General features: G+C 40.1%; 1 long non-coding RNA gene across 2 annotated transcripts in view; it reads right to left on the minus strand.

Annotated features, from left to right (window-relative positions):
- LOC122239395 overlaps positions 1–20,251 on the minus strand; it is an 85,325-nt gene that overhangs the window by 39,233 nt on the left and 25,841 nt on the right. For both annotated transcript variants that reach the window (XR_006218440.1, XR_006218439.1), the window contains exon 2: positions 777–1,003. This is a non-coding gene — a long non-coding RNA (uncharacterized LOC122239395). The remainder of the gene's footprint in view (positions 1–776; positions 1,004–20,251) is intronic.

The following is a 20,251-nucleotide window of genomic DNA, read 5'->3' on the forward strand; positions in this document are numbered from 1 at the left end:
TGGTGGCTGGCCGAGCCGCTGCCATCTTGCCACCAAGAAGGAAATGCCGGAAGAAGTTTGGAGGTTGAGACTCGATGAGTTGCTGAACCGGTGACTTCAGCTGCCTACCTCTAGGTTTCTAATAATATAAGGGAAACAAGCTCTCTACTTAAGTTTCTTCTTTTTTTTTTTTTTTAAGTTTATTTATTTAGCTTGAGAGAGAGAAACAGTGCATGTGGGGGAGGGGCAGAGAGAGGAGAGAGGATCCTAAATCGGCTGGAGCTACCAGCACAGAGCCTGACGTGGGGCTCGAACCCATAAAACCGTGAGATCATGACCTGAGCCAGGACCAAGAGTTAGCCGTTCATCCCACTGAACCACCCCGGCGCCCCTCCACTTAACTTCCTTGAAGCAGATTTCTGTTAATCACAGCCAAATGCAATCGCTTGACTAGATGTCACAGGCAGCAATGATGGTAGCCTAGCTTCCAAAACTTTATAACGTCTTGAGAGAGGCAGGCATCTAACCACTTAACCAAAATATTGAGCAGAATATGAAAAGCACTCAGTTGAAATTAACACAAGTCCACAACGCGGAAGCAGAAAGAGAAAATTCGCGTTACCAGTGGGACCTAAGACACCCTCACGGAAAAAAAATGGAGAAGACACTGGAGCCGAGCTCTGCAAAACGAAGAGTATTTTCCAGACCAAAGAGGGCTTGGACCGCACCTCCCGCCCCCCCCCCCCAACACACACCAAGGACCCAGAGTGAAGAAAGGAAGTGTGGTCTGTGGCAACCTGATTAGTTTCAGAACAGTCCCGGGTGGCTGGAGAACTGGGTTGTGTTCAATGCCACTGGAGTTGTCCGCCCCTCTGTTTGCTCTTCACACGTTGCAAAACAGTTCTTGCAGCCCTCGCTTCTCCTAAACCACTTCCCACTTTTTCTTCCTTTCTGCGTTCGGCAGTAACCTCCATCACATTTTCATTTACTGCAAGAAGCTAGGTACGAATCATGAGCTGTTACCCTGCAGAGAGAAGGAGGGAAGGAAAAAAAGAAAAGAAAACAATAGTTTCTAACAATTGCTAATGTGAAAATTTAATGATTCCTTTCATAGGAGTGGTTTGCACCCGAAGGTGATTTTTTTTTTTTCTCCCTGGAGGACACGTGGCAATCTCTGGACGCATTTGTGGCTGTCATAATGGGGAGGGGGGTGCTCCTGGCATCGCATGGGTAGAGGCAGAGATGCCGCGCAATACCCTATAGGGCACAAGACAGCCCCCAACACAGAATTATCCAGTTGAAAGTGCCAGTAATGCCAAGATTGAGAAACCCCATTTTTATGTTATTTGACGGTGACGGATGGGAGTGCCCACGTGTGGTTTCGTATCACCTAATGGGTTCATCAGGGGGTAGCACATAGGTGACAGCATCACCCTGATGAAACATTGGTGGTCACTACACGACGGGCCATTGTGTTGTCTAATTAACCACATCAGGCTCTGTGCTGACAGCTCAGAGCCTGGAGCCTGCTTCGGATTCTGTGTCTCCCTCTCTCTCTGCCCCTGCCCCCCCCTCTCAAAAATAAACATTAAAAAAGTTTTTTTAGGGGCATCTGGGTGGCTCAGTCCGTTGAGCGTCTGACTTCAGCTCAGGTCCTGATCTCGTAGTTCATGAGTTCAAGCCCCACATCAGGTTCTGTGCTGACAGCTCAGAACCTGGAGCCTGCTTCGGATTCTGTGTCTCCCTCTCTTTGCCCCTCCCCCACTCGTGCTCTGTCTCTCTCTGTCTCTCAAAACTAAATAAACATTAAACAAAAATACTGAACAAAACTACAATGCCTAAGGCAGCATAGTAACACCATTTGATACTTTTGGACTCACACGGGTAAACCCCTCTGACAAGATTGTTGGTAATAAATATTTGTTGAATCTTAACGCATGAAGAAATCCAAACCTATCACACAGGGCTCAAAACTACATTTCTCTCAGGAAGTTTTCCGGGGACAAGGTGGTGGAAGGCAGCTCTGGCCGACTACCTTTTCAAAATTTCAAGCCTTTGCGTGTCACAAAAACCAGTTCTTAACACAGTTGCAAAGAGCCACATCGACTATTTCATTCAGAAGGAACTCCACGCCAAAAATACCAGCGTCTTACAAAAGTCGTCTTCTTGGAAAAACTTTTCAAAACATCATATTGAACGACAATGGATTCAGCTTTTGTTAAGAACCGCGTTCAGATCGCAGATGGAATATTGAGGACTGTGCTAAATCACAGATGGTATATTTTTTCCTATATTTCACGAAACAGGCAATTTCTACCACTTTTTTTTTTCTTTTGCATTTTGCTCTTGGTAATCCTGTAGATTGAACAACAACAACAACAAAAACTAAACTAAAAAGAAACGTGGAAACATTTACTTTTAGTGCTGTTTATAATCTTACTCTTTAGTGGGTGGAAACATCACTGAATATTCTGTGTAATTTACTTAAAAAAAAAACTTAGAGTGTAATTCATTTTAGGTGAGCAATTTGTTTTATGAGCCGTGTATGTTTATTTGGGGTTGCGCTGTTTTTTTATTGAGTGCAATAAAGACACTTCTTATCAATTGATTTGTTGTATCAGCAATGGGCTTCTTTCCAGACTGAAATATGGCAGCGTTTCCAAGGACATTATCCAGCATATAATTTCACCACAGATATGAATCCGGTTCATTAGGGCCCACTTGCACTGCCTGTTATGACCTAATTTCTAGGATTCCTGCTTGATGGTGGAATTATCTTTCCCTGCACACAGTGTATAACATGGCTGTCAGATGAGTTCTCTCTCTTTGATGGTTCATCACATACACAATTTTGAATTGTGCCAACTTTTATACCAGCTGATAAAATCAGAAGTTCAAAAGTTCACTCCCGATCCCACGTGACATGGAAACTTCAAAGATTCTAAAGCCGACACCTTTTAGAAATAATTAATGGCAGGGCTGACACCGGAGGTCTTGGGTTACTGTGCTGATGGCGTTAAAAACACTTGTCAGGAGGTAATGCTTAACCCAAATGCGGGCTAGTAAGTTCCACCTGTACCTTACGTCTAGCCTGGGGGTGATTTCTGGCCTTTTGGGTTCAGCTGACTTACCGTGACTGTCAGACCGTGGGGCATCTTGCACGCCCTGATATTAATGCTTTTGTGTGGCATCAGGCTCATACGCATTCGTGCATTTCCGCAGTGAGAAAATCACACCTCGAGAACTAAATCATGGCCGATGCAGAGCTCACGAAAGTGCCTATCACAATGTCCTGGGGAACATTTCGTTTGCACTTCGGTAATGCCGTGCGTGAGACAGAACAGAAGTGATATACACTCACAGAAAGTAGAACAGTGAGATTTAACAGCTGTGCACACGGCCTCGAGAACGTAAAATCAGGAGGCTGTGTCTTTAGAAAACTATTTCTTTTAAATCCCCAAATATCACATCTGGTTGCATCGAGTTGTCATTATGACATAGTATTTAAGATGATTTAATGGGTTATTGCAGGATAGGAATCTTGGAGTTTACTTAACTACTGTGCATTAAGAGAACGTAGCTGTTTAAATGATGTTCTGACAAAGCAGATAAAAAGCTGTTCTTGATGTCGAATGACTTTATTATATACTTTTTTTTTACTGTAGTCAGTATAAATATAGATACTCAAACGTAAACAGAGTATATAAAAGACAAGGGCGAAAGTGGAGCTCTGTGACAGAAATTTAAAGCAAGCAGCACGTAACAAATGCAGAAAACTATTCACCGTTGAAAATTTACGGCGCATATTGACTACGTGCATGAATGTGGCAAAGTCACAATACAAAGGCATCATGTGTCTGCTGTCCCTTGTTAACAAGTCCCCTGACTGGGCCTCTGCCAGCTCACGGGTCAGTCCCCGCTTTGGTGGCAAGGTCTCGCTCCCATTTGGAGAGGCTCCTGGTCTTGCCCCTGCTTCATACCCCCACACCCTCCACCCCCCACACCAGCACAAACCTCTCCCCGCTTTCCCTCAGGTGCACACATCATTTTTTTTTAATGTTTTTAAGTGTGTATTTATTTTTGAGACAGAGACAGAGCACGAGCTGGGGAGGGACACAGAGAGAGAGAGGGAGACGACACAGAATAAAAAGCAGGCTCCGGGCGCTGAGCTGTCAACACAGAGCCCAACACGGGGCTTGAACTCACAGACCGCGAGATGGGGAAGGGGCAGAACCGACTAAGTCACCCAGGCGCCCCTGTACACATCATATTGAATAGAAAACTGAGGCTCTATGTACCTAGAACAATTTCAGACAACTTACACGGGGCCCAAGTCAAAATCCGACATCCCAGTTGCCCAATGCGTCGCTCCATTGCCTCATCACATTCCTGCTGCTACTTATGGCAACTGTCCCAGTGGACATCAACATGCCATGTTTTCCCAACCTGGAAAAGTATACAAAAGTCTTTCTGTTGGCCTTTCTATGCCTACAGTAAATGGGTTTTGCCTTAATATCTGAAGGTGCTTGGAACTCCCCATGAGGGGGGTTAAATAAACAAAGCGGCAGGGGGAATGGCAGACTCTCACCGGATTGCCCCGACGTTGAACGGTGTCTTAAACAAGAGAGAAGCACAGTGTTCCCCCAGTTCACTGTTTTGTCATCGCTCCTTGGGGCGAGTCTGCATGCCAGCCGCAGAATGCGGAAAGAGACGAAGAGAAGAGGCAAAGAGCTGGTGTGACTGCCTCCTGAGAAGGGTTCCCAGAAACGGCCACTGAACATAGTGGCTTCTGTCCCACTGGCCGAAACCCCTCCTCCCATCGCCACATCCTGCTGCAGAGAAGAGAACAGAATATTCCATTTTGACTCTGAGGAACCGTGTGCCCAGACAAAATCCCACCATTACGAAGGAAGACAGTGAATGGAACAACATAGGTGCTGTTGACAGCGAAATGGGCATTTGTCTGTGGACTTCTGACCACTAACGAGATTCTTCCTTACTCATGGCTTCCTTCACAGGTCACGGGCTCTAGTGTTAAAAACAACACCTGGGTTTTATCTCTTGAGCCAGCTCTGATTAATAGCTTAACCCGATGAGTGACGGCTTGATTAATCATCAACCGTGGTTCACGACTGCTTGAGAAGGTGTCTGAAACGAAGTGTGGCCTCCAGGATGAAGAGTTCTGCTATCCATTGGTGATGCCTGCAATGCGTACAGGAAAAGAGGGTAGGGATGAAGGTGCTTCTTTTCTATTCCTGGTCTGACCCTCTCACTTGGCATTCACTTTCAAATTAATGTAACAGTTCTATAATCCAGCAGCATATTAATAACAAATGCTACTCACACTTCTATGTCATGTTACCCGAAGCAATACATGCATGCAGGTATTATTTCCATCTTAACAGCTTTCTTCTAATATTAAAAAAAAAAAAGTGTATTTATGATCTCTAATTTGGAGGCAAAGGGTATAATTGTTAAGTAGAACAATGGGCTTCCACTAAGGTCACCTAATAATAAATAGAAAATTCAGGGGCACCTGGGTGGCTCAGTCGGTGAAGCATCCGACTTCAATTCAGGTTATGATCTCAGAGCCCAGAGCCTGCTTCAGATTCTGTGTCTCCCTCTCTCTCTGCCCCTCCCCCACTCATGCTGTCTCTTTCTCTTTCTCTCCCTCTCTCTCTCTCTCTTTCTCTCTCTCTCTCTCTCTCAAAAATGAATACACATTGGGGCGCCTGGGTGGCTCAGTCGGTTAAGCGTCCGACTTCGGCTCAGGTCATGATCTCACAGTCCGTGAGTTCGAGCCCCACGTTGGGCTCTGTGCTGACAGCTCAGAGCCTGGAGCCTGTTTCAGATTCTGTGTCTCCCTCTCTCTGACCCTCCCCCGTTCATGCTCTGTCTCTCTCTGTCTCAAAAATAAATAAACGTTAAAAAAAAATTTTAAAAAAATGAATACACATTTAAAAAATTTTAATAAATGAAAAATTCAGAATTTGAATTTAATTCTTTTTTTTAAATTTCTTTTAATGTTTATTTATTTTTGAGAGACAGAGCACAAGCGGGAGAGGGGCAGAGAGAAGAGGGAGAAACAGAATTGGGAGCAGTTTCCAGGCTCTGAGCTGTCAGCATAGAGACTGACATGGGGCTCAAACTCACGGAGAGTGAGATCATGACCTGAGCCAAAGTCGGATACTTCACCGACTGAGCCACCTAGGCTCCCCTGAATTTAATTCTTTTAGAAACAAGATATTCTTTTCACTCCCCTATACAATACTATTCAAAAAAAAAAAAAATGATAGAGAAAGAGAATTAATCTCTTGACAGACTATCTTGGATCAGAGTGATTATATATTATCTACTAATGATTCTCCCTTCAGATTTTTTGAATCTTTCCTGCTAATAAATTCTCCATGGTACCCCACAAGCCCAAATGAACCATTCATTCAACAAAGCTAAAATTTAAACAAGAAACTGACTAGGAACTCAGCTACAGATATGAATAAAAAATTAGTTTCTGACTATAGTAACCTTACAAACATGTAAACAAAGAGATGAGCTGCAGTGTGCTCAGAACTACAATGAGAAAGGCCCACGGTGGTACACAAAAGCCAACAGCCGCCATACCAGGTGTGAGTGGGCAGGGAGGGTGCCACAGTGGCCTCATCTGAGAAGAGTCGAAAGGGTCCTGAAGGGTGGGTGGGTGATCACCAAGCATACTCAAGGGGTAGCCAGCCAAGCCAGGAGAAGCAAATGGCGGGACTGGGTACTAGAATAGCATGGCCGTTCCAGAAAACAACAACAACAACAACTGGGCAGGATGTGTGCATGTAACAGAGGCAAGCAAGAGGCAGGGTGTTCACTGGGGTATACAGAGAGAGGTAGGCAACAGCAGGAGACGTAGACAAGAACATGGTCACGAAAAGCATTCAAGTGCCTGGATGAGACCGGGCTTTATGGACTTTAGCCTGTAAGCACTGGGAAACCACGAGAAGGTTTTCAGCAGGGGTGCAAAATAATTGTGTTGGCCTTTGAAAAAGACCACCCTGGAAACTCAGCTGGAGTTACCAAAGTCACGGGCAGTACAACCAGGCAAGAAATGAGCAGAGCCTAAAACGGGAGTTCTTCCTCTGGGACCTACATGTTTTGCAGGATTTATGGAAGCTCTCAAATTATGTGCCCTAAATGTAGGAATGAGCATGTCTCTGAGGAAAAGCTCTGTGCCTTTTCCCCAAGGTTCTTAGTGAAACCCAGAACAAGAAGGACAATAACATTCTAAAGTTGAAAAATGTCTGGCCTTGGGGCGCCTGGGTGGCTCAGTCGGTTGAGCGTCCGACTTCAGCTCAGGTCATGATCTCGCGGTTTGTGGATTCGAGCCCCGCACCGGGCTCTGGGCTGGCAGGTCGGAGCCTGGAGTCTGGTTCAGATTCTGTGTCTCCCTCTCTCTCTGCCCCTCTCCAACTAGCGCTCTGTCTCTCTCTGTCTGGAAAAAAAAAAAAAAAAAGTTAAAAAAAATAAAAACAAACAAAGGCCTTAACAATAGGCCAACTATATTTGGATCACATTTTATACACACAAAGTTGAAGGACTCATGTGTGTGTAGGAGCCTTGCCACAGATTTTCCAAGATGGATCAGACTGTATCACTATCCCTTCTTCCAGCATCTCCCTAAACTTCCAAGTGCTACCTAACCTATGGACCATGTATCCCAAAGGTTGGTTTGAAAAGTAAATTTCCTAGGGGTGCCTGGGTGGCTCAGTCAGTTAAGCACCCGACTTCGGCTCAGGTCATGATCTCACGGTCTGTGAGTTCAAGCCCTGTGTGGGGCTGTGTGCTGACAGCTCAGAGCCTGGAGCCTGCTTTGGATTCTGTGTCTCCCTCTCTCTCTGCCCCTCTCCCACTCCTTCTCTGTCTCTCAAAAATAAATAAATGTTTAAAAAAATTTTGAAAAGTAAATTTCCTATAAGAAATTTGGCCACTCTGAGAAGGTGGCCAAAAAGACATGTAATAGCCTTTTACAGGACAGGAAAAAGCTGAGAAGCACCAAATCTCAAATCTCTAGCTACAGAAACTTCTAGAAGCAGAAAATGGAACCATTACCAGGCAGCAAGGTAAACACAGAAAGAAAAATCTAGATCACTTGTTCTGAAACTTTAAGGGGTTAAAGACCCATAACCCCCATAACCTTGAGAAGTTGCTGAACCCTCTAGAACTTCTCCCAAAACAATTCGCACAGGTATCTTCTTACAAAATTGTGCATACTATTTGGAGAGGTTTGCAAAACCTCTGGAGCCCAAGAACGTCGGCGTGACCCTGGACACCAGCTTGAGAGCCCCAGTCTCGATAACTCTCCTTCCCTCAACAAACATTCTGTTATCATAGTTTTTCATCTAAATTAGGCCCAACCAATATTTACATTATCTGACTTTCATTGAGCCATGCAGGCCGCAATCAATTTCACCTCTGCCACATGCATGCAACCTCCATCAGCTGTGCAATCACAAAATCTAAAAGGAGACTAATTCTAATTTCCGCTAAATTACACTATCGCCCAAATGGCATACGAAATCCTAATGGATTGATAAACCTAGAATAGGAAATATTGTTCTATGCTTAAGCTTCATAAAATGCCTTCTCCCCTCAGCAAGGGTATCTGTTCTTACCACCAGGTATTTGAATTCTGGTCTACTGTATGGATATTACATATATATACATACACACACATATAATATCCTATATGTATTCTCTATCTCTATCTATCTATCCTTGAACACTCTCTCTACTATGAAGCAAATTACATAAATTTTCAAAGTAAGTCCAAGCCCAGCAGTGGTCTTGATTTCCTAATGGATTAGGGAAAAGAGTAATTTGAAGGGGAAAATTACGGCAAATTCTATGTTGTTTCTTCTTGTTCCCCTACTGCAGTTACTGAAAACCTTTGACTAGACCTCTAAAAGAGACCACACATTCAATAATTTGAAGCAAAAGGTTAATGGTGTTGTTACAACTATTATCCCTTTTAAAATCATTATCGTCTTGTTTTTTATGACTATATTACCTTCACCTTTCGATGAACCCACTTTACCAGCTGTTTCCCTCCGTCATAAAGTTTGCCGAACATTATCGTAGGAATAGGAGAAATGCCATGTTTTATCAATCAAGCCTAAGGGAATTTGAGGCTTCTTACAACCACAACTGTAAAGGGAGTTTATTGCAAGTTTCTGTTTTGATTTGTAAATTGTCCTTAAGTAAAATACATACCTGATGCCAAGGTATGGAATGTAAAAACGCAATGCGGTATACGACAGAAACCTGTATCATAAAGTTTGATAGGTTGACAAATGAGAAGGCAATAGACTCCTGACAAACGCAACCAGACTCTCTTCCTTGACGCTCCGAGACCCGCGGCATCATTCAGCCTGTCGGTGTCCCTTATCCTTCAGCCCACACCACCTCAGCACCCCAAGGAATACATGAAACGTACGACAGATGCTTCTAACTTACACAGGACTACACAGAAAGTCTCAATACCGTTCCAAACTTGATACGATAAAGGTATTATTTCATTATGATGCAATCAAATTAAAATTTTACCAGGAAAGTCCTAAAATACCACCATACAACGGGAACCAAAAAACACATTCCTAAATACTAGACATTATTAAATATGTATAACTAAGTGATAGCAAACATCAAACCTGTAGGATGCAGCTAAGTGAGTACTTTGAGGAAATGCAGCCTTAATGTGCATTTTAAAAGACTGAAAATAAGTGAATGAAGTATTCAACCAAGCAGACATTAAAAGAGCAAGAAAACAAATCCAAATAAGGTAGTGGAAAGGGACTAAGCATGAGAGCAAAACTGCATTTTTTTTTTTAATGGGGAGAAGTAAAACAACAAAATCAAGATGTAGTTCCTTGGTGAGTACTATTTATAAATCTCTAGCAGGACATATCAAGAGGAAACAGAGAAGCCAAAAATTAACATAATTAGAAATGGAAAAGAGGGGCACCTGGGTGGCTCGGTCAGTTAAGCATCTGACTTCGGCTCAGGTTATGATCTCGTGGTTTGTGGGTTCAAGCCCCACATTGGGCTCGGTGCTGACAGCTTGGAGCCTGGAGCCTGCTTCTGATTCTGTGTCTCCCTCTCTTTCTTTGCCCTTCTCCTGCTCATGCTCTGTCCCTCTCTCTCTCTCTGTCAAAAATAAATACACATTAAAAAAAAATTTTTTAAGCAAAAGAAATGTAAAAGAAACCTAACTATAGATAAGTTATTTTGTCTTATTTTTTTAAAAGAGTTTTATTTTTTTTAGGTACTCTCTACCCCTGGATGTGGGGTTCAAATTCACAGCCCAGAGATCAGGAGTCATAATCTCTACCAACTGAGCCAGCCAGGCAACCCCATAGCTATAGATAAGTTCTAAGTTAATACTATAAACAATTTTGTACCAACACATTTGAAAACACTAACGAAATGCCAAATTTCCCCAAAATATTTTAATCACCAAAATGACTCAAAAACAAATAAATTCTGAACAAGCCAGCAGCCATTAAGTAATTTGAATCAGCAGTCTAAAAACTATCTCTCCTTGGGGCCCCTGGGTGGCTCAGTCAGTTAAGCATCTGACTTTGGCTCAGATCATGGTCTCATGGTTCATGAGTTCAAGCCCTGCGTCGGGCTCTGTGCTGACAGCTCGGAGCCTGGAGCCTGCTCTGGATTCTGTGTCTGCCCCTCCCATGCTCATGCTCTGTCTCTCTCTGTCTCTCAATAATAAATAACTATTTAAAAAAGAGACAAAAACTATCTCTCCTCAACCAATTTCACGAGATAACTTTAACTCCACAAAGCCCAAAACTCTCTATTTGTTTTTACAAACTTTTTTTTTTTTTTTTTCAGAATAAAGAAATAGAGAAAGCTCTCCAACTGATGTTTTGATGTTACTATAACCTTATTCTGAAACCTGGCTAGGGGAGTGCAAAAAGATCCAAATCATTTATAAGTATAAATGCAACAATAACAAAATAGTGTCAACTCAAATCAAGAGTGTATAAAACTAACACATCATAGGGGCGCCTAGATGGCTCCGTTGGTTAAGCATCCGACTCTTGATATCAGTTCAGGTCATGGTCTCTAGGGTTTGGGAGACTGAGCCCTGCGTCGACTCCAGCTCTGTGCCAACGTCGCAGAGGCTGCTTGGGATTCTCTCTCTCCCTCTCTCTCTGCCCTTCCCCTGAGCACTCTCTCTCTCTCTCTCTCTCTTTCTCTCTCAAAATAAATAAATAAATAAATAAATAGACACTAAAAAAAACCTAACACATCATAAGTGCATTGGACTTATATTACTAGAGCAAAGATATTTAAAAATTATGAAATCAATCAAAAAAGACCAAAAATGACATGATTATCTCAACAGATGCAGAAAAGTGGTAAATAGAAACATTTACTTAATATAAATGCATTTGGCAAAGTAGGAATAGAAAGTTTCTTAATTCAAAGATGATGTCATTCTTTTTGTTTGTTTATTTACTTTCGAGAGACAGAGACAGAGTGTGAGCAGGGGAGGGACAGAGAGAGACACACACACACAGAATCTGAAGCAGGCTCCAGGCTCAGAGCTATCAGCACAGAGCCCCACGCAGGGCTTGAACCCTTGAACTGGGAGATCATGACCTGAGCTGAAGTCGGATGCTTAACTGAATGAGCCCCCAGGCGCCCCAAAGATGATGTCATTCTTAATATCAAGCTTTCTAATGGATTCCAGTAAATTTGGGAAAAAAGTCGAGAATTCCCACTGTTGGCCTCACTACATAATACTATGCTAGAAATCCTAGCCCATAAAATATAAGAAAAAGAAGCAAAAGGCTTAAGGTAAGGCTAAAAGAACAAAACGTCCTAATTTATAAATAAAATGATTATCTGTGTCAGCGAAATAGAGCCCACGGGCTAAACGAAGCCTATTGTAGCCCAAATCCAGCCACACCCATCTGTTTACATATTGCCTATGGCTGCTTTAGACCTAGAGCAGCAGAGTTAAAAGCAGTGACTGCTGGACCCTCAAAGACAAAACTATTGGCCATCTTGCCTTCTCCAGAAAAAGTCTGCATGCCCCGGTCTACATAATAATAAATATGTGGTAGATCAAGCAATCCACAAGCAAGCTAGTAGAATGAAAATACTGAATAGTTTCTGGGCCCGAGATCAATGTACAGAAAACGAGTAGCATCTTTCCGCGCTGTACCGTCTACTCGAGAGCTATATTACAAAAAGGGCAACTTCTCACAGTAACAATAAAATCAGTAAGTAAGCAAAATATACGGCCTCTAGCAACATATGTCACACTTTTGCAAGAAGAGTAAACTAGTTTTGAAGGACACAAAATTAAAAAAACGGGATAAAAATGGAATAAATGCTTATTTCTTTGGCAAACTGTCCAATCACGATACAGTCAGTAAGCGTCCAGTCCTAGATTCTCAAGTTCCCGTTGTCTGCCTGTTTGGCAGCCTGTCTGTTTTGGTTATTTCTGGATTTCCCAACATGTGGTGTAGACAAATAGTAGATAGAGGGATGTGATTGTGCCCAGTGTGCACAGAACAAGTAGAAAATGAAATGAAAGAAGAAAGTGAGAAAGATAGGAAAAACCAACAACTAGAATTTTTAGTATATTACAATGGTCCTAAAATATTTAAAATTATGAAATATTTATCATGTGCTAAACTCTGAAATAAAACATTACGTGTCTATATGTTGGCTCTCAACTCTGTGAGGAAGCTACCATTACTTGCTTCAATTTATCCATAAGGAAACTGAGCCAGGGAGAGATTAGTGCCATTAACAAGTTACGCAGCAAGGCATTCAGTGGGGATCCAAACTCATGCGACATAATTCCAGATCCTACTCTCTTAATCCTTACCCTGTGAGGTAGGTGTTACTCCCTGCATTATTAGATGTCATATTATTATCTTCGCTAACAGTTCCAGAAGCTTGGAACTACTCAGTGACTTGACCAACTTCATCAGCCTAGATAAGTGATGATGCTGAGATTCGAATAAGAAAGTTGCCAAAATTGATCTTATTCCCACTGCACCAACTGTGGTCCAAAACTCGAGTGACACCAGCAGGGGAGCAGGGGAAGAATAAAAAGCTTTAAATATTAATTATTCAGCAGGTACTGTGATTTGGGGTGGAACAGACCTTCGGAAATGTCAATAGACTATACATTATTAATTTGTCAAAGTCAAGAATTTAAATATTTAAACATTTCTACCACTGAAACATACGTAGCAAACCCCACAGTCACTAACACTATTTATAGCACATTAAATTTCTACCCTCTACTAATGACGTACGGCTTCAATTTCTCCAGTTCTGATAACTCTCCTTAGAGAGACCGGCCTGGGAGTCTCTGGAGAGAAGTGACAGGCAGGGAGGCATCCCAAGTTACTGATTCTCAATCTGCAAAGCTGTTTCTTTAGACTGTTATTTCATCTTTTAGTGTCCTTGCTGTCCGGTCTAGGTAGAGTTTTAATTCTTGACAATAATAATTCAAAATAACCTTAGCCCTTTATATTCCTTAAAAGGTAGTCACCCTTATTGTAGATTTAAAAAAAGAGAGATAATCTTTGACAACACTAACACCCATAGATAACCATTCTTGACCATCAAGGACATTGTTAAAACCACCCCCTGAATACAACCATAAAATTGCCTTAATCAAGAAACTTGCTTCTATTTCAACAATGGGCCATCAAAGGACACGGGATTTTGTGGAGCAAAGGTTGAGTCTATGATGTAGAAGTAGAATTTGACCTCCAAATAAAGTAGTTAGCAAGCACACTGTTGTGTGTAAAACTTGCAGTCAATGTCCAATGAACCAGCCCAAACAGCCAGGTCAGAATCTCTGAAGCTTCTGGATAGCAAATCAATGCCAAATAGACGGAGCTTCCTGCTTGAGCACATCTCTGGATTAGGACACGATTCCAGGCAGCAGCTGGAAGTACTGGGATAGCTTCGAAGCCTTTCAAGAAAGTCACCTACAGGTCAGTCATGGGTTTAGGGCCCCATTCAGGCAGGATGAATTTTAGCAGAGCTGAATGAGGAACCCGATTTTCAGAGACTCCCCCCAAAACTTGAGGCAGAATAACTGTCAGATATGCCAAATGATGGTCTGCTTCAAATTGCTGATCTAGCCAGCTTTGGTTTTCTAGGCTCAGTAATTGGGTAACACCAAGACTGTAGATCAAATATCTTTCGTGCCCAGAGCTGAGTGATACAAAAGCATCTAGTAAAGATCCTGTTTCCCCATGACAGGTGTTAGCAATAGGTCAGTCTTGCTGAATTTCCAAATTTTCAAAGCATATGTACCAGGTAGGCATTGCGTCTTCATCAGACAAATGATACTAGGTTGAGTTTGTCCCAGTTGGTTGGATTTGGTTAAAACCTATCAAATTCATTCAATGAGGGTTAAAAACAACACACCTAACAAATTACCCATTCATCCTCCAAACATCTCACTGAGGTGACAAAGGCAAAATGAAAGTAATATTTGATAGAAGTAGTGAAAGGCCAAGGACTTTTCTCCCAGAAGACTAGAAACATTGGAAATTATCTACAGGACCCAACGCAGGTGGGACTGAACTGAGGTTGAGACCAAACTGAGTTGTGACCTATTCCAGGAAAACAAGGATGTGGCTGAAAAGTGACTAATACTTTTTATAAGAAAGCCCCCCAAATCTTCAAGTACAGAGTCAGCCAGTTCAGGGAGCAGGATCAGGCTGTGAGCTCTTGGTGGGCTCCTGATGGGTATTAAAGCCAAAGGAAAAAGGGGCTGTTCCCCAGGCAACTTCAGGCCACCACAATGGATGTGGGCTTATGCATCTCTAAAGAAGCTGGCCCGCATCCCCTCATTCCGTTAGGACTCTGTGGATAACACTCTCGTTCATGGCTAGAAAAGATGAACCCACAGTTGCTGTGTAGTTCTACATCAGCTGCTAATGTCAACTACTCTAGACATTTATATGTGTACATATATACACATATATGTATGTGTATGTATATGTATATGTATATGTCAGTATACGTATACTGACAACCAAGAGTCACTAGAAATTTTAAAAAAATAAAAGCATAAAATTAAAGAGTCACCCCATAAAAGCAAAACAAATGGTTCCCAAAGGAAACAGCATTAACAAAGGGAAGAAAAGAATATGTGGCCCCAAATCTGAATATCCCTTATGATATTGAAGGCAATGTGCAGTCATATAATAAAAGCAGGCTGGTAAAAAGGCACAATCAGAAAGTAAAAAAAAAAAAAAAAAAAAAAAAAAAAAAACAATTTTTTTTTTCAAAACAAAAATTCTTAGACAAATAAAAATATGATTAGCGCAATATAAAAACACAATGGGGGACAGAATAACATGATGTACATACACCCAACCTCCAACTAGTAATTTAAAAGCCCATTTTGATAATATAAAGCAAAAGACAAGTGAAATATGAATTATTTGAGAAAGATTTGAGTTTTTATAACTAAAGTGCCACCTAAACACTAAAAAGGAATACTGAAAGTAGTACATTATTAGATATATCCTGCTATTATTTCTGAACTCAGAGGTTAATTCTAAAAAATACCACTAAGAACTTTTAGAAAGATAAAACTATTTTATTAAAAAGGAAATAGAAATAAACACATGATGAATTTATCATAAAATGCTAAACACTAAAATGCAATGAAGAAATATCTACATTGTTCTGAAGAAAATACTGTGAATCTTGAATCCTTTAGTATATGTGCTGCCGAAGCGAGCACGAATCTTGAATCCTTTAACAAGCCATATTATCATTTGCACATGAAGACCAACTAAACATTTCTTCAGTTGTGTAAGGATTCAGAAAACACACCAAAGGTTTGCTTTTCTGAAAAAGAATATTGCTCAATTATACTTCCTAGTCAATTAATATATATGTGTGTGTGTGTGTGTGTGTGTGTGTCTGTGTGTGTGTGTATACATATATGTACACACATATATATAATTTTTTGGATATATATATGTATACATGTATATATCCAAAAAAAAATCTAAAACTTTGGATATAAAAACATACTAGAGATAAAAGAAACTAGTAAATCTTAGAACTACATCAAACCAAGAGTGACAATGCATTTCTAGAGTTTAATGCAGTTGCTCAGAATGGATAACTTTTATAAACAAGACAAATAAATAAAATTTTAAATTTCAAAAATAAAATTTAAAAACCATTTTAAAAAAAATCTGGAGCCTAAAATAATGATTTTTAAAATTATAAATATCAAATCAAAGTCTTGGGAAGCAGAGGAGGACAAATAGAAATTTTTAGAAACGCAAAGGTTTTATTTTCATAAGAGATTGTAGATACAAATGTGACAGAAAAACATAGGCTCAAAAATACCAACATTTAGGGGTACCTTTGGGAAGGAAAAGTGACTGAAAAAGAACAAGGAATATTCTAAGATGCTGATACATAGTGTGCTCACTTTTTGAAAACTCATTATACTATACACTTTTGATTTAATTTTCTATATACATGTTTATACTTTAACTTTTTAAATTCATCTAAACTCCAAAGGCTAATAAGCGATTATAGCAAGGTTGCAGGATATAAGGTTAATATACAAAAGTCCATCACTGTCCTATATACCAGCAATGAGCAAGTGGAATTTAAAATTAAAAACACAATACCATTTTAATAGAACCTCCCCAAAGTGAAAAACGTAGTCAAAAATCTAACAAAATATGTACAAGAACTATATTAGGAAAATTACAACACTCGGGTGAACAAAATCAAAGAATACCTAAATAAATGGAAAGATATTCTAGGTTCGTGGATAAAAAGACTCAATATTGTCAAGATGTTCACTCTTCCCAATTCAAATTATAGATTCAACACAATCCCAATCTAAATTTCAGCAAATTATTTTGTGGATATTGACAAACTGATTCTAAAGTTTATATGGAGAAGCAAAAGACCCAGAATAGCCATCTTAATATAGAAGAACAAAGTTGGAGATCTAAGATTACCTGACTTCAGGATTTACTAGAAATCTAGTGTAATCAAGATAGTGGGGTATTGGCAAAAGAACATACAAATACATCAATGGAACAGAATGGAGAGCCCAGAAATATACTGAACTGATCTTTATCAAGGAAGCAGAGGCAACACAATGGAGGAAAAGATAGTCTTTTCAACAAATGGGGATGGAACAGCTGGACATTCACATTAAAAAAAGAAGAATCTAGACACTAACTTTACACCCTTCACCAAAATTAACTTCAAATAGATCATAGATTTAACTTTTTCTCTTTTATTTTTTTAATGTTTATTTTTGAAAGAGAGACAAAGAGAGGGAGCATGTGAGTGGGGGAGGGGCAGAGAGAGAGAATCCGAAGCAGGCTCCAGGCTCTGAGCTGTCAGCACAGAGCCTGATGCAAGGCTTGAACTCATGAACTGCGAGACTGTGACCTGAGCCGAAGTCAGATGCCTAACCGTCTGAGCCACCCAGGTGCCCCAGATCATAGACTTAAATATAAAACATAAAACTATAAAACTCCTAGGAAAAACACATATGAGAAAATCTAGATGACCTTTGGTATGGTGATTACTTTTTAGATGTAGTACCAAAGGCACAACTGCTCTATGAAAGAGTGTTTCAGAGAATGAGAGGACAAGTCACATGCTGGGAGAAAATATTTATACAAGACACATCTGATAAAGGATTTTTCAAAATATACAAAATATCTTAATACTCAACAATAAGAACACAAACAGCCCGATTAAAACATGGGCCAGATACCTTTAAAACTGAACGAAAGAACACATAGAGATGGTAAAGGAGCATACGGAAAAATGTTCTACACCATATGTCATTAGGGAAATGAAAATTAAAACAATAAGCTACTTCTACACACCTATCAGAAAGACTGTATAGATTGCATGGTGTGTGTGTATGTGTGTGTGTGTGTGTGTGTGTGTGTGCATGTGTATTCGCATGTATGCACAATTCTAAAAGCAAAGTAAAATACGCTGAAGAATTCAGAACAACCTGCTGACGGTTGGTATCTTGTACAGGGAGTAGGAATGGATGAGAGATCAGTGAGGGACCAGTCAGAAGACAGAATCATGACAGTTACTTTAAAGAATGTAATATACGAAACAAATCTTAACCAAGTAAGAGGTTGTTAACTAAGCAACTGAATGGGGCAAAGAGAGAACTCGAAGGTATCCCAGAGGAGGAATTGCAAGAAAGAGCTCAGAAGAGGGGTCTTGTACGCCTGGACCTGAACATCTCAGAAGAAGGTGTTAGTCAACTGTGAATCCAAAATTGCCATGAAGCTGATTCTGCACATACGAGAAAAAAAAAAAAATGCAAACTTCAATTAACCGAACTACTGTGGCAGGAAAAGGAACCAGATACAAAAGCCACAGGAACAAAAATAAAGGAGCCCGGTCAGATCTCCCTCCATCAGCTTTGCAGGCTGTCTCCAGGACCCAGTTGACAAAAACCTAACAGGAAGGCAGCTGGCAGGAAAGCAATGTGAGTTGCAGAAGCCTAGTCCTACATTACAGAGCAGGGCCATAGACAAGTAGGTACATGCACTTCAAGTTGAAAAGAGTTTTCCTGATCAAATACAATCATCCTAACTAGAGTACTAATTATTTACAGAGTAAAGATACTTTATTTATTTCCAATACCATCAACAGACCTCTTCCTTTTAAAGATGTAAGCTATCTTACCTATAATTTAACTCTTATTTGAATTGGCCAAATTATCACATTTTTTTTTTTCAGTGGAAGGCAACTTTTACATGGCTTCGGAAAATTGTTCATACCACCTCTAAACCTTCAAAGATGTATATTTGCTTATTTCTTTATCTAACAACAAAATACATCCAACATTTACCAATGTAACACCGTGATATATAAGACTTAACACTGGAGACTTTTGTGACAATATATCTCCTTAATGCTTGACAATGAAATTAGCTTATTTTGCATTATTTCTAGTAATTTTGATTCCAATGAGCTTATAGAAAATACCTAAGTTGACTTTCGTCCAGCTACTTGAGTTTACTTTAACCAAAACTATTGGTCTTCTAATGATGGATAGTTCTTACTTTGATAACGGCATTCACTCCTCTTTTGTTCATTTGACAAATATTTATTAAGGTATTGGTGATACATACATATGTGCATAAATATAAATAAATAAGACTAAAATCCTTGTCCTTGAGAAAGTTAAATTCTATTTTGGAGACAAGCAGTGGGGAAAAAAATTAAGTAAAATAAACAGTATGTTAGAGTAATAAGTGCTATGGAAAAAGAAATAAAGGCAGATAAGGGGATATGAACCATTAGGGGTAGGAAAGGTAATTCTTTTTAATTTTTTAATGTTTATTTATTTTTGAGACAGAGAGAGAGAGACAGAGGGCAAGCAGGGGAGGGGCAGAGAGAGAGGGAGACACAGAATCTGAAGCAGGCTCCAGGCTCCGAGCTGTCAGCACAGAACTTGATGTGGGGCTTGAACCCACAAACCATGAGATCATGACCTGAGCCAAAGTCGGACACTTAACTGACTGAGCCACCCAGGTGCCCCTAGGAAAGGTAATATTTTAGATGCATCACAAGAGGGGGAATCTCACTGACAAGGTGGAACAGAGATCTGAATAACATGAGGACAGTATGAGGAATCCTGGGGAAAGAGAACATTCTAGTCAAAGGCAATGACAAAGACAAAGGCCCTGGGATGGAACATGCATAACATGAAAGAAAGTTCAATTCTTCCTCTCAACTCAAAGCCATGACTTCTTGGATTCACAATGATACTGTTTTCCCCCTTACGATGTTAGCTTTGGGAGAATGTTATATGGAAAATACACACAAAATACACACACACACAAACACACACCAAATCTGTTTAAGTATATGAATATACTTTATGGCATTTTGTCAGTTCTAGAAACATGGAAGCTATTATATATTTTTTCTATTTTAATGTAAAGCTACAGTTAAAAACAAAATTAATGATTAAAACACAGTTTGAATTATAACTGCATTTTAATATTACTGCTAGGAATTTATCTTTAAACTAATAGAGATTGTAATTTTCATTTTCAAAAGACATGTTAATTATTCCAAACAGATATTTTAAAAGAAGTTGATTGTGTTTATATTGTTTATACTTTCTGCCAATGTAAGTTTAATATTTTCAATTAAATATTTTAATTGGTTGTTCACAAGGTACCTT

Source organism: Panthera tigris, chromosome B3, assembly GCF_018350195.1.
Source record: "Panthera tigris isolate Pti1 chromosome B3, P.tigris_Pti1_mat1.1, whole genome shotgun sequence".
Taxonomy (NCBI): Eukaryota; Metazoa; Chordata; class Mammalia; order Carnivora; family Felidae; genus Panthera; species Panthera tigris.